This window comes from Ranitomeya variabilis, chromosome 6, assembly GCF_051348905.1.
Source record: "Ranitomeya variabilis isolate aRanVar5 chromosome 6, aRanVar5.hap1, whole genome shotgun sequence".
In the NCBI taxonomy this organism is placed as follows: domain Eukaryota; kingdom Metazoa; phylum Chordata; class Amphibia; order Anura; family Dendrobatidae; genus Ranitomeya; species Ranitomeya variabilis.
In genome coordinates, this window is record NC_135237.1 from 501384955 (window position 1) to 501400136 (window position 15182).

At 45.0% G+C, this 15182-nt stretch overlaps 1 long non-coding RNA gene across 1 annotated transcript in view; it reads left to right on the forward strand.

The window, feature by feature from the left end:
* The window catches only part of LOC143782879 (uncharacterized), a 101606-nt gene extending 87805 nt beyond the window's left edge, over positions 1–13801 (forward strand). Inside the window, exons 16-26 of the long non-coding RNA XR_013217063.1 lie at positions 822–1029; positions 1589–1737; positions 1849–1914; positions 2038–2103; positions 2240–2427; positions 3971–4178; positions 4738–4886; positions 4998–5063; positions 5187–5252; positions 5389–5576; positions 13674–13801. This is a non-coding gene — a long non-coding RNA (uncharacterized LOC143782879). The remainder of the gene's footprint in view (positions 1–821; positions 1030–1588; positions 1738–1848; positions 1915–2037; positions 2104–2239; positions 2428–3970; positions 4179–4737; positions 4887–4997; positions 5064–5186; positions 5253–5388; positions 5577–13673) is intronic.
* The last annotated feature ends 1381 nt before the right edge of the window (positions 13802–15182 follow it).

The window sequence follows — 15182 nt, forward strand, 5'->3', positions numbered from 1 at the left end:
ACTACCGCCCTCTGGCAACCCACAAATCCACACAGTGTGCGAGCTGTCAGTATTCTCTGGTGCCAGCACCAGAAGCGGGTGTTTAAGTGATTGAAAGTATGTGATCTGCATACTTCCAGCCACATTCCTATTAGGCGCATTCGGCCTTGCTCAATTCACTTTTATTGAGAAAATTGGCGGACGTCTAGTCGGCACGTGACCGCATGTATCCAAATCACATGGCCGCCTGCTCTTGGCGCCTGCACCCAAGAATCCTGACAGTGAACACAATAAGCGCTTTCAGGATTCCACAAGTCTGCAGTCACATAGAGTAACTGCAGTGCAGACTTTAACCTCAAGCCTTGAGCGAGGTAATGCACGTCTAGTCCTCTCATGATCATTTGTGCAAAAAACACAAGCTCTTGGTCTCATTCCCACCTGCTCTTGGCGCCGGCACTCGCCAATCCTGACAGCACGCACAGTGATTTATTTCAGGATTCACAAGTCTGCAGTCACATAGAGTAACTGCAGACTACCCTCAAGCCTGGACAACTCCTTTATAGTGTGGTAATTATTTTGCTTGTATCAGATGTGACAGAATACTATGTTACCCTGAGTAAGGACGGTACAATATAGGTAGAGGACGCTGGGGCATTATTATACAGAAAGAGGCTCCAGCATTGGTATGTTATAGGGAACGTATCTATTTACTAAACCAGAACTATTAGGAGAGCGGATAGGTCCTCTTTAATGTTAGCACTATGGACGCTGTGTGCACAGCACTTTCTTCTACGTAATATATGGAAGGATCTGAATTAATTTCTTCTCTATTATCTTTTCAGGCAACTACAACATTTTCATCATTTTATCCTGTCTTATCATCGGTGGCGTGAGTATCTTTCCAATTATTCTGCTCTTTTATTCTTCTTACTAATATTTCTTTCTTTTGTCCCAGTTCTCTTATTAATAGTTTTAGGGGCCTGAGATACCAGATCTGATCTGGAGGCCGATTCTGAATCCATTGATCACTGGTTCACCATATACCCTGAGGTATCTATTTATCCATCTTGTAATTTACACATTTTTTCATTTCACATATCCTTATGGTCTTCTAATTAGGACGATGGCAGCAAGAAAATGGTTCCTGACTAGTGATGAGTGAGTGTACTAATTTCTCGGGTTTTCCTGAGCACGCTCGGGTGGTCGCCGAGTATTTGTAATGGCTCGGAGATTTAGTTTTCATTGCCGCAGTTGTATTATTTACAGCTGCTACACAGCTTGATTACATGTGGGGATTCCCCAACAACCAGGCAACCCCCACATGTACTCAGCCTGGCTAATAGCTGTAAATAATTCAGCTGCGGCGATAAAAACTAAATCTCCGAACACTAACAAATACTTGGAGACCGCCTGAGCAACGAGTCCACTCGCTCATCACTACTCCAGACGTTCTTATAAAGGAATTATTAGTGTCAGTTTAGGGTTTCTCTGCTGTATGATCACAATGGAGAAAAAGAAGAGTCTGTGTAGGACATATGTAATAATGTAATTGTTATAGAGAGCTGAATGTCATATATATAATAATCTCTGAATCTTTCCTTTTACACAGAAATATATAGGCAGGCTGGAGCTCGCTACCCTGCAATGTAAACATAATGTTATTATGGATCTTTATAAATGGACTTTCAAAGGATAAGGAGAACCCTCCACCTCATCACCAACTGGACCAAACCAAGACCTTCAGTAGGAGAGTCCGAGGTCAGTGCAGGACATGGTTTACTCCTCCGCTCACACACAGAGATCACAGAGTCACTTGGCAGATATTTGGTGTTTGATGTGTATATATTGAAGTCTTTCTGTATTTTACAGACATATAAAGATGTGAATGTGCGGCCCCAGTGACAGCCAACATGCGGGACCCTCCTCATTATATATGTAAGTATTATAATAAATGCCAATCTCTATAATTCTCCCATCTCCTGTCCTGAATGCTCCTATAGACACCGATGTGACGTACAAGGAGGCTGATTATATAATACTAATATCCTCTTCTTCCAGAAAACCTTACGTTCGGCTGCCTGCTGCCAGGGGGACTCTCTGAAGCGATCCGTCACCTATATACAGGTATGTCATCATCCGTTACTATATACAGGACCCGCCAGTCGCTCTCCATACAATGCTGAGCTCGGGTCTCTGTTCTACATGAAAATGTTTCGGATGATTGAGGTTTATACTATTTTGTTGCTTTTCTTAATCCTAGAATGAATTCTTCATAAGAGTAGATGACAACCACATGTGCACGGATGAGGCACCACTTCAGTCACATGACGACTACAGCCAATCACAAGCCTCAAAATGTCCGATAACCATAAAACAGGACATCATCACTTCTGGTCCCAATAGGGAGCACTGGAGCGGCCTGCACTGGAGTGATGGGGATCAGAGCAGGTGACTATGTCTGATTTATTATTTTACACCATTACCTGCCTTCAATGTACATTTTATTAGGGTCAGACAATCACTTGACACTTGAGAGGGGTTGTCCAGGCTTGGCGTTCCTACGCACAATTGCATTGTATTGAAGTGTAAACTATGTCCTGTGTCTTTTGGTATACTGTATATTGTGTATTCTGCTCTGGTAATGTATAGTGTTGGTAGTGTGTACAATGTAGGATAGCGTATGGTAAGACATAGCTTAGGACTTAGAACACAAGATAGGTAGTGTAAGAGAGTTCTGACTGTAGTTAGGCAGTGACTTTAAGGTAAAGTTAATGTTAATGTTTATGATTAGCTCATATTGGGAGAGGCTTAGTGTTTGGGCAAGTGACTGCTTCTTGAAGATAGAGAGTGAGGGCTGAACAGCAAGAGAGATAACACCTTGTTCTGGGCAGTGTGAGACATTACTAGAGCTCCCTGGGCGTTTATACTCCTGTAACATCTGGAGATCAACGCTCGATCCAGGTGCTATGGAAAGGCCCCTTAACCCCTTCCTTATCTAGGAGAATTAATGTGAAGTCATGGGTTGGAGAAGTAAAGGACATTGGACGTAAAGAGAGACTGAGCTGAGTACCCAGGGAGTGCAACACACCCCACACACCACAGCACATGGGATCTAGGACACAAATTTCCTATAGAGTACCAGGGTGACATGCAACAGCAGCTCACGCACAACTACCGCCCTCTGGCAACCCACAAATCCACACAGTGTGCGAGCTGTCAGTATTCTCTGGTGCCAGCACCAGAAGCGGGTGTTTAAGTGATTGAACGTATGTGATCTGCATACTTCCAGCCACATTCCTATTAGGCGCATTCGGCCTTGCTCAATTCACTTTTATTGAGAAAATTGGCGGACGTCTAGTCGGCACGTGACCACATGTATCCAAATCACATGGCCGCCTGCTCTTGGCACCTGCACCCAAGAATCCTGACAGTGAACACAATAAGCGCTTTCAGGATTCCACAAGTCTGCAGTCACATAGAGTAACTGCAGTGCAGACTTTAACCTCAAGCCTTGAGCGAGGTAATGCACGTCTAGTCCTCTCATGATCATTTGTGCAAAAAACACAAGCTCTTGGTCTCATTCCCACCTGCTCTTGGCGCCGGCACTCGCCAATCCTGACAGCACGCACAGTGATTTATTGCAGGATTCACAAGTCTGCAGTCACATAGAGTAACTGCAGACTACCCTCAAGCCTGGACAACTCCTTTATAGTGTGGTAATTATTTTGCTTGTATCAGATGTGACAGAATACTATGTTACCCTGAGTAAGGACGGTACAATATAGGTAGAGGACGCTGGGGCATTATTATACAGAAAGAGGCTCCAGCATTGTTATGTTATAGGGAACGCATCTATTTACTAAACCAGAACTATTAGGAGAGCGGATAGGTCCTCTTTAATGTTAGCACTATGGACGCTGTGTGCACAGCACTTTCTTCTACGTAATATATGGAAGGATCTGAATTAATTTCTTCTCTATTATCTTTTCAGGCAACTACAACATTTTCATCATTTTATCCTGTCTTATCATCGGTGGCGTGAGTATCTTTCCAATTATTCTGCTCTTTTATTCTTCTTACTAATATTTCTTTCTTTTGTCCCAGTTCTCTCATTAATAGTTTTAGGGGCCTGAGATACCAGATCTGATCTGGAGGCCGATTCTGAATCCATTGATCACTGGTTCACCATAAACCCTGAGGTATCTATTTATCCATCTTGTGATTTACACATTTTTTCATTTCACATATCCTTATGGTCTTCTAATTAGGACGATGGCAGCAAGAAAATGGTTCCTGACTAGTGATGAGTGAGTGTACTAATTTCTCGGGTTTTCCTGAGCACGCTCGGGTGGTCGCCGAGTATTTGTAATGGCTCGGAGATTTAGTTTTCAATGCCGTAGTTGTATTATTTACAGCTGCTACACAGCTTGATTACATGTGGGGATTCCCCAACAACCAGGCAACCCCCACATGTACTCAGCCTGGCTAATAGCTGTAAATCATTCAGCTGCGGCGATAAAAACTAAATCTCCAAACACTAACAAATACTTGGAGACCGCCCGAGCAACGAGTCCACTCGCTCATCACTACTCCAGACGTTCTTATAAAGGAATTATTAGTGTCAGTTTAGGGTTTCTCTGCTGTATGATCACCATGGAGAAAAAGAAGAGTCTGTGTAGGACATATGTAATAATGTAATTGTTATAGAGAGCTGAATGTCATATATACAATAATCTCTGACTCTTTACTTTTACACAGAAATATATAGGCAGGCTGGAGCTCGCTACCCTGCAATGTAAACATAATGTTATTATGGATCTTTATAAATGGACTTTCAAAGGATAAGGAGAACCCTCCACCTCATCACCAACTGGACCAAACCAAGACCTTCAGTAGGAGAGTCCGAGGTCAGTGCAGGACATGGTTTACTCCTCCGCTCACACACAGAGATCACAGAGTCACTTGGCAGATATTTGGTATTTGATGTGTATATATTGAAGTCTTTCTGTATCTTACAGACATATAAAGATGTGAATGTGCAGCCCCAGTGACAGCCGACATGCGGGACCCTCCTCATTATATATGTAAGTATTATAATAAATACCAATCTCTATAATTCTCCCATCTCCTGTCCTGAATGCTCCTATAGACACCGATATGACGTACAAGGAGGCTGATTATATAATACTAATATCCTCTTCTTCCAGAAAACCTTACGTTCGGCTGCCTGCTGCCAGGGGGACTCTCTGAAGCGATCCGTCACCTATATACAGGTATGTCATCATCAGTTACTATATACAGGACCCGCCAGTCGCTCTCCATACAATGCTGAGCTCGGGTCTCTGTTCTACATGAAAATGTTTCTGATGATTGAGGTTTATACTATTTTGTTGCTTTTCTTAATCCTAGAATGAATTCTTCATAAGAGTAGATGACAACCACATGTGCACGGATGAGGCACCACTTCAGTCACATGACGACTACAGCCAATCACAAGCCTCAAAATGTCCGATAACCAAAACACAGGACATCATCACTTCTGGTCCCAATAGGGAGCACTGGAGCGGAATGCACTGGAGTGATGGGGATCAGAGCAGGTGACTATGTCTGATTTATTATTTTACACCATTACCTGCCTTCAATGTACATTTTATTAGGGTCAGACAATCACTTGACACTTGAGAGGGGTTGTCCAGGCTTGGCGTTCCTACGCACAATTGCATTGTATTGAAGTGTAAACTATGTCCTGTGTCTTTTGGTATACTGTATATTGTGTATTCTGCTCTGGTAATGTATAGTGTTGGTAGTGTGTACAATGTAGGATAGCGTAGGGTAAGACATAGCTTAGGACTTGGAACACAAGATAGGTAGTGTAAGAGAGTTCTGACTGTAGTTAGGCAGTGACTTTAAGGTAAGGTTAATGTTAATGTTTATGATTAGCTCATATGTTTGGGCAAGTGACTGCTTCTTGAAGATAGAGAGTGAGGGCTGAACAGCAAGAGAGATAACACCTTGTTCTGGGCAGTGTGAGACATTACTAGAGCTCCCTGGGTGTTTATACTCCTGTAACATCTGGAGATCAACGCTCGATCCAGGTGCTATGGAAAGGCCCCTTAACCCCTTCCTTATCTAGGAAAATTGATGTGAAGTCATGGGTTGGAGAAGTAAAGGACATTGGACGTAAAGAGAGACTGAGCTGAGTACCCAGGGAGTGCAACACACCCCACACACCACAGCACATGGGATCTAGGACACAAATTTCCTATAGAGTACCAGGGTGACATGCAACAGCAGCTCACGCACAACTACCGCCCTCTGGCAACCCACAAATCCACACAGTGTGCGAGCTGTCAGTATTCTCTGGTGCCAGCACCAGAAGCGGGTGTTTAAGTGATTGAAAGTATGTGATCTGCATACTTCCAGCCACATTCCTATTAGGCGCATTCAGCCTTGCTCAATTCACTTTTATTGAGAAAACTGGCGGACGTCTAGTCGGCACGTGACCACCTGTATCCAAATCACATGGCCGCCTGCTCTTGGCACCTGCACCCAAGAATCCTGACAGTGAACACAATAAGCGCTTTCAGGATTCCACAAGTCTGCAGTCACATAGAGTAACTGCAGTGCAGACTTTAACCTCAAGCCTTGAGCGAGGTAATGCACGTCTAGTCCTCTCATGATCATTTGTGCAAAAAACACAAGCTTTTGGTCTCATTCCCACCTGCTTTTGGCGCCGGCACTCGCCAATCCTGACAGCACGCACAGTGATTTATTTCAGGATTCACAAGTCTGCAGTCACATAGAGTAACTGCAGACTACCCTCAAGCCTGGACAACTCCTTTATAGTGTGGTAATTATTTTGCTTGTATCAGATGTGACAGAATACTATGTTACCCTGAGTAAGGACGGTACAATATAGGAAGAGGACGCTGGGGCATGGCATCACAAAACCCATTCATACAAAAAGACACCTAACACTTTTAATGTGGATAAAAAATGGCCGTGTAGTTTATTAGGGTTACATAAGTTAAATAAATACCAATAAATATACTCATCTCTTAAAACCAAAGTTCCATACTTCTCCATAATACCAATCCACCCATACATGGGTGATTTTCCCACCAGGCCAAGTCTCAAAGAGACATGGCCCCCCCACCACCACACAGCCATTTTTCAATAATCGACTGTAGGTCAAGGTTGAAAATGTCCAATCCAATATCTGATAGATGAATTAGATCTCGTCTATAAAGTCCAGGTAAGAAACCTTCAAGGTCGGAATGCCTGAAAGAAAAACCTGAAACCAAAGGAAAAAATTTCTCCATCGCTTTGTTCACTCTTTTGCGTATTTTCTCCAAAAAAGAAAAACGGTTATTATGCCACAATAGTCTGGGAACGATCTCGGAAAAAACAAAAGATGAATGAGGTAAAATAGACCGAAAACCAATCATATCAGATCTCATAGTAGCTAATAAATCCATGGTTCTGATCCTTCCGAGATCATTCCCAGAAACATGAAAAATAATTAAATCGGGAGAAGGGAACTCTTCTAGCCATTTTTTAACTTGAATAACCAGGGAAAACCAACTCAGACCTCGAACACCAAGCCACCAAACCTGAATAATTGACAGATTAAAAGATAAGTTCTCTGTGTAAACTCGCTGACTAGCCCTCTTCTGGGCCCAGAAGACAAAAGAATGTCCGACTGTCCAGATAACTAACGGACCTAAAAGAAAATCGATAATTAATAATCATAAAGATCATGTCTGATATACAGTTTGAATCTTTTAGAGTTCCATCTCCCCAATTCTTTTATTCCGGCCTCAGAAAGCCCGGCCCTAGAGGCCTCAGTAGCTGCTCCGATCCTAAAAGAATGGGAAGTAATGTTCAAGTGTTTCAAATTCAAAAAAGACAAACATTTCTTCAAGATAAAATTACCGTATATACTCGAGTATAAGCCGACCCGAGTATAAGCCGACCCCCCTAATTTTGCCACAAAAAACTGGGAAAACTTATTGACTCGAGTATAAGCCTAGGGTGGAAAATGCAGCAGGTACCGGTGAATTTCAAAATTAAAAATAGATACTCCATACCGTTCATTATGGCCCCATAGATGCTCCACATAAAGCTGTGCCATATATACAATGCTCTGCACCGTTGCCCCATAGCTGTGCCATATATATAATGCTCTGCACCGTTGCCCCATAGCTGTGCCACATATATAATGCTCTGCACCGTTGCCCCATAGCTGTGCCATATAGTGCTCTGCACTGTTGCCCCATAGCTGTGCCATATATATAATGCTCTGCACCATTGCCCCATAGCTGTGCCATATAGTGCTCTGCACCGTTGCCCCATAGCTGTGCCATATAGTGCTCTGCACCATTGCCCCATAGCTGTGCCATATAGTGCTCTGCACCGTTGCCCCATAGCTGTGCCATATAGTGCTCTGCACCGTTGCCCCATAGCTGTGCCATATAGTGCTCTGCACCGTTGCCCCATAGCTGTGCCATATAGTGCTCTACACCGTTGCCCCATAGCTGTGCCATATAGTGCTCTGCACCGTTGCCCCATAGCTGTGCCATATAGTGCTTTGCACCGTTGCCCCATAGCTGTGCCATATAGTGCTCTGCACCATTGCCCCATAGCTGTGCCATAGAGTGCTCTGCACCGTTGCCCCATAGCTGTGCCATATAGTGCTCTGCACCGTTGCCCCATAGCTGTGCCATATAGTGCTCTGCACCATTGCCCCATAGCTGTGCCATATAGTGCTCTGCACCGTTGCCCCATAGCTGTGCCATATAATGCTCTGTACCGTCCATTATTGCCCCATAGCTGCTGCTGCTGCTGCAATAAAAAAAAATAAAACACATACTCACCCCTCTTGCTTGCAGCTCCTCGGCGCCATCTTCCCGGCGTCTCTCCGCACTGACTGATCAGGCAGAGGGCGGCGCGCACACTATATGCGTCATCGCGCCCTCTGACTTGCACAGTCAGTGAGGAGAGAGAGACGCCGGGAAGATGGAGACAGCGCCCGGCGTGTGGAACGAGGACAGGTGAATATGTCATACTTACCTGCTCCCGGCGTCCCGCTCCTTCCCCCGGACAGCTGGTCTTCGGTGCCGCAGCCTCTTCCTCTGTCAGCGGTCACCGGCACCGCTGATTAGAGAAATGAATAGGCGGCTCCGCCCCTATGGGAGGTGGAGCAGCCTATTCATTTCTCTAATGAGCGGTCCCACGTGACCGCTCAGGGGAAGAGGCTGCGGTACCGAAGACAGTGTGACAGCCAGGGGGAGCGACAGGAACGCCGGGACTAGGTGAGTATATGACAGTGCTCACCCGCCGACCCCACCACCGATCATGACTCGAGTATAAGCCGAGAGGGGCACTTTCAGCCCAAAAATTTGGACTGAAAATCTCGGCTTATACTCGAGTATATACGGTAAATTGGAATACAGTGACCGGTGATAAATCCCTATGAATAAACAGTGGGCCTTGCTTTAAAGGTCTAGTTTGAAACCAAATAGACATCTTAGTTACAGGGCAAATGGATGGATCAGAGATAGCATTAATTCTCAACTTTGAACCTCTTCCTAACTGATCTGTCTTTGATTTCCTAATAAAAAGGACTAAAAAGGCTTCGTGAATTTGAATATCTGTTAACAAGAGTCCCGAAGGTTTAGATTTTTTGGCGGAGACTACTTCGCCAATCCTCAGTGCCCCAAAAAATGATAAAGAAAAAATGGCACTAAATAAAAGCGCCTCCTCAGAATTCAAACAGACATGGAAGAGACTAGAGCATAAATCTCTGAGCAGTGATAGAGATATAGGCCTTCTAGTATCGGGCATAAAATTAGACTTTTTGAGGCCCTTCAAAAACTGTTTCACCGGAAAAAAATTTGTTAAAGGAATGCTACCTGAAAGTTTTAGAAAAAAGGAAACTCCCGCAAGGCTTTTCGCTATCGCGGAGTACGACAGACCCCTCTGGGCCATTTCAGAAGCAAATTTGAGCGCTGCCATAGGATTCGAAACCAAAGGGTCAAAATAGTTAAACTCACAAAAATTAATCCAATTACGCCATGCGGCTGAGTAATCAGCCCATGATCTTTCGGACAGAGAATTTTTAATAAAATGCGGTATTAGAGGGTGATCACTTCCCAGATTGAAGGGGATAAGAGGGTTGCTTCTGAATCCGCATAGGGAACCTGCAGAAAAAAATTCGACCACTGACGATTAAGTAAAGAATCCGTTAAAGCTATAAGCTTACTCTGTCCGAGCTTAGCCTTCAACCAAATATTAATTTTTTAGGCATAGCAAAACTAATTGTCTCAAAATTTTGGCTACTAGAGTGTTTTTTGAAGATAAAGTATTAATGGCAAAAACCACCGCCTGGTTGGAGGAAAGAAATAAAATTCTGGAATTCTGCATTAGAGACCCCCAGGTAGAAATTCCGGCAAAAATAGAAAAAATTTCTAGGATTGTAAAATTAGAAACGAACCGTTCAGACACCCAAATCGCTGGCCAACAAAAATAAGTCCAATGGGAAGCAAAAAGGATGCAACCACCGAGATGCTTGTCAACAGAAAAAAGAAACGGGAAAGAGTCCGCAGCTACAAACGATGACTGCCACAAGGATCGACCGTTATGCTCTGATAAAAAGGAAAGCCATATTCTGGCATCCTCTTTCAGCGCAGCACAAATCCTAATATGAGAATGAGGTGAAGATACGCCCTTGGTGGCATCATATAAGCTCCTACAAAACGCCCGACCAATAGGAATCACCCGAACTGCAAAATTCAACAATCCTAATAAGGATTGAATTTCTTTAAGAGTAACCTTCTCTTTTGACAAAAAATTAGTTAAAGCAGTGCAAAGTTTCAAAATTTTATCCACCGGAAGTCGAGATTCCATTTTTTTAGAATCCAGGGTAATCCCCAAAAACTCAATGGATCGAGAAGGACCAACTGTCTTTTCGTGGGCGATAGGGATGCCGAAGTATTCACACATATGAATAAATTTATTAAGGGCGTCCTCACAAATAGAGGAGCCTAAGGGACCAACAAATAAAAAATCGTCCAAATAATGGAGGATACCCGCTTCTTTACAAGTAGTTTGCACGACCCAATGAAGAAAGGAGGAAAAACTCTCAAAATAAAAACAGGACAAAGAAAAACCCATGGGTAAGCACTTATCATAAAAGAAACAATCATCAAAATAAAAACCTAGTGAATTAAAACCGGAGGGATGGACGGGGAGAAGTCTGAACGCTGATTTAATGTCTGATTTAGACATTAAAGCATTGCAGCCGAATTTACGAAGGATCTCCAATGCAGAATCAAATGAAGAGTAAGATACTGAAATTAAAGACTTATCCACCTCATCGTTCAAAGATGAACCCGATGGGTAAGATAAGTGGTGAATTAGTCTAAATGAGCCCTCCTCTTTTTTTGGAACTATACCCAAAGGGGATGTACGAAAATTAGGGAACGGAGGTGTGTCAAAAGGGCCTGCGACCCTGCCTAATTGGATTTCACTCAAAATTTTGTCCCTAGCTACTCCCGGGTTGGCCTTTAACGAAGGTAAATTAGAAACAATCAAACAGCCCTCCCCTTTAAACTGAGGTACAAAAAATCCTTCAGAAAAACCAGAAAACAACAACTTACTGGTCTCCTGATCTGGAAACCTGCTTAACCATGGGGACATGTTTGCTAGAATCACTGGTGTCAGTGCTTTTTGTAATGTGTTCCCTGGCAGAGGGCTGCTGAGATGATTGTTTCTTGAAACATTTGGCCACTGGATGTGAGTTGCCACAGAACGAACATTCGTGGCGGAATCTGCAATTAGTATTCCATTTGCAAAAGGAATCATTGAAGGCGAAACAAACGCCACGTTTCAAAGTGTTAGAGGAAGTCTGCCTAGTAGTATTGTGCCTTTGTGGAAGCATTAAATTTATCCACAAACCAATATCCTTCACTCCCCAATGGAGCTCAGGATGAACTGATAATTTATGCCTGAAAGCCTCATCATAACTCAGCCAGGCGAACCCGCCGAAGTTACGATAAGCTTCCAGTATAATATCTAAGTGCTGAAATAATTTACTGCAGAGATGGGGAGATTTCTCCCCCAAGACTGCAGCAAAAATGGCAAATGCTTGAACCCAATTGTTAAATGATTTAACATTCGTGCGTTTAAATTCATCAGACTCATTTTTATCATCTTTTTTATCTGCTCTGACATGCTGATCTTTTTTAGGTAATAAAGAAAAAATATCCACATACTGATTATTCCAAATGAGCTCTTTAACAGCAGAGCTCAAGTGGAATCCCAAAGGCGATAACTCGCATGTCAGAGCTTCTTTAAATGTGTTAATAGGAATAGTGTTAGCGGTTACTGCGCTAGAAACCGCAGCGCTAGGCAAATCTGCTAAGCGTGCAGTAGAAGGAATAATTTCTTTTAAGGTATCCACTAACACTTTCCTTATTAAGTTAGAGAGGTGTGAATGAGGGACAGACGTAGGTATATTAATAGTCTCACCCCTCGATGGCTGGTGTCCGGTCCTGGGATCTCGGGAGCAGCTGGAGCTCAAGCCCTCCAAGTTAGGCAAGCTCACATTGGAAGCTGCTGCGACCGGCGATTCCTCCTCTTCATCTGACTGGGACGACACCAGATCTTCCTGAACGCTGGTATGACCAGCGGCTGATGAAGCTGTCACCGCTGCAGGAGCCGCTGGCACCGCAGCGCTTTTACGGCCGCGGTGGTGTGTGGGCTTCCCGGCCGGAACAGCTGACGAGGATGGAGCTCTATCTTCAAGCAGGCTGCGGAAGTCTCGCGCTGGGCTGCGAGACTTTCAAGGAGGGCGGCGCCGTGACTTTCCCCTCACTTCCTGTCTGGAGCAGCTAGAGGCATGCGGCGACGCTGAGGGGGAATAAGGAACCCTCTGTCTTCTAAGCCGCCCGGAAGCAGGGGATGCTGGCGGTATCGAGGAAGCTTGACTCGGCGGCTGGAGAAGAGCTTGACCCGGCGGCTGGAGAGGAGCTTGACCCGGCGGCTGGATGGGAGCTTGAACCGGCGGCTGGAGGGAAGATTCTGCAGGAGGAGGGACGGACTCAGCTGCCGCCGACAAAGGTTCTATAGCCAGGCAGCGCTGAAGCCAGTCCACTCCACCCTCGGCTCCGGCTCTTGTCAGGATCTGCTGAAGGAGGCTTTCCATCTTCAAGGTAGTTCTTCTTCTTTTCTTCTTTCTCCGACTGAATGATGAAAACCCAAAAAAACAGGGTTTATATAGACCAAAATCAGGCGCCCAAGATCCCAATAGCCAATAAAAAACGGCTAAAAAAGGGCGCCAATAAACTAGCCAAAACTGGTTAAAACCAGAATCCCACATCCACAGCTGACTGGCCTGACCTTTAGTTGACCTCTCATTACAGAAGCCATATAATACAAATAGGGTTTATGAGGCCATGAGACCCCCGCTGTATTTCTTTTTGTGCTTACGCGGGGGGGCTAACATTATTATACAGAAAGAGGCTCCAGCATTGTTATGTTATAGGGAACGCATCTATTTACTAAACCAGAACTATTAGGAGAGCGGATAGGTCCTCTTTAATGTTAGCACTATGGACGCTGTGTGCACAGCACTTTCTTCTACGTAATATATGGAAGGATCTGAATTAATTTCTTCTCTATTATCTTTTCAGGCAACTACAACATTTTCATCATTTTATCCTGTCTTATCATCGGTGGCGTGAGTATCTTTCCAATTATTCTGCTCTTTTATTCTTCTTACTAATATTTCTTTCTTTTGTCCCAGTTCTCTCATTAATAGTGTTGAGCATTCCGATACCGCAAGTATCGGGTATCGGCCGATCCTTGCGGTATCGGAATTCCGATACCGAGATCCGATATTTTTGTGGTATCGGGTATCGGAATCGGAAGTCCCCACAGTGCTAAAATCACTATAATGTAAAGTGGGCGGTGCGTGGGCGGAGACTGCGTGTCTCTGTGCGGGCGGGGTCTGTGCGGGCCTGCCAGGGATCTCATTCTATGCCCAGGCTTGATGCGGCGTGCCGGGGCTTGATGCGGCGTGGGAGGGCTCTGCGGCATGCTGGGGGGGTCTATGCGGCGTGCTGGGGGGGTCTATGCGGCGTGCTGGGGGGTCTATGCGGCGTGAGGGGCTCTCTGCGGCGTTCTGGGGCGTCTATGCGGCGTGCTGGGGGATCTATGCGGCGTGAGGGGCTCTCTGCGGCGTTCTGGGGCGTCTATGCGGCGTGCTGGGGGGTCTATGCGGCGTGCTGGGGGGTCTATGCGGCGTGCTGGGGGGTCTATGCGGCGTGCTGGGGGGTCTATGCGGCGTGCGGGGGTCTCAGCGGCGTGCGGGGGTCTCTGCGGCGTGCTGGGGGGTCTCTGCGGCGTGGGGGGGGGTCTCTGCGGCGTGGGGGGGGGTCTCTGCGGCGTGCGGGGGTCTCAGTGCGGGCATCGTCCGATGGGACTACAAGTCCCATCGGGCTATGCCTGCTACACTGACAGTGATTGACACATTAGCCAATGATGGGACAGTAGTAGTCCCATCATCCGGCTAATGTGTTGAATGAAAAAAAAAAAAAATACTCCATACATACATTCTACATACATACATACATACATACATATAGACATACAGTACATTCATACATTACATACATGACATACATTACATTAAACATAGATTACATACTCACCATTACTTGTCATTTTGATCCCCGAAGCCAGTGTCATCTATAAAAAATGTGAAAAAAACAAACAACCAATATACTCCCTGTCCGCAGAAATCCACGAGTGTCCCACGACGATCTCCCGTGGAGAGCAGCAGCATCAAATAATGCGACCGCTCTCTAGGGGCTCAGAAACACAATGACGGGAGGAAGGTATCCTTCCGCCACTGTATTCCTCCGCCGCTGTAAAAAAAAAAAGTCCCTAGTCTCACTTTATGGCATTGCTGTATGAGACATTTTCCCATGCAGCAATTATATAAAGTGACACTTTGAACTCAGGTAACCTCAGTGATGCACTGCAGGAGCCATTGTCTCCTGTCAGTGTGTCACTGAGGGTCCTATAGAGCAGTGACGTCACCCGATGTCACTGTTCTATAGGGGAGATCGTCGTGGGACACTCGTTATTAATTGGACTACGGCGGACAGGTAGTATGCGGTTTATTATTTTACGTTTTT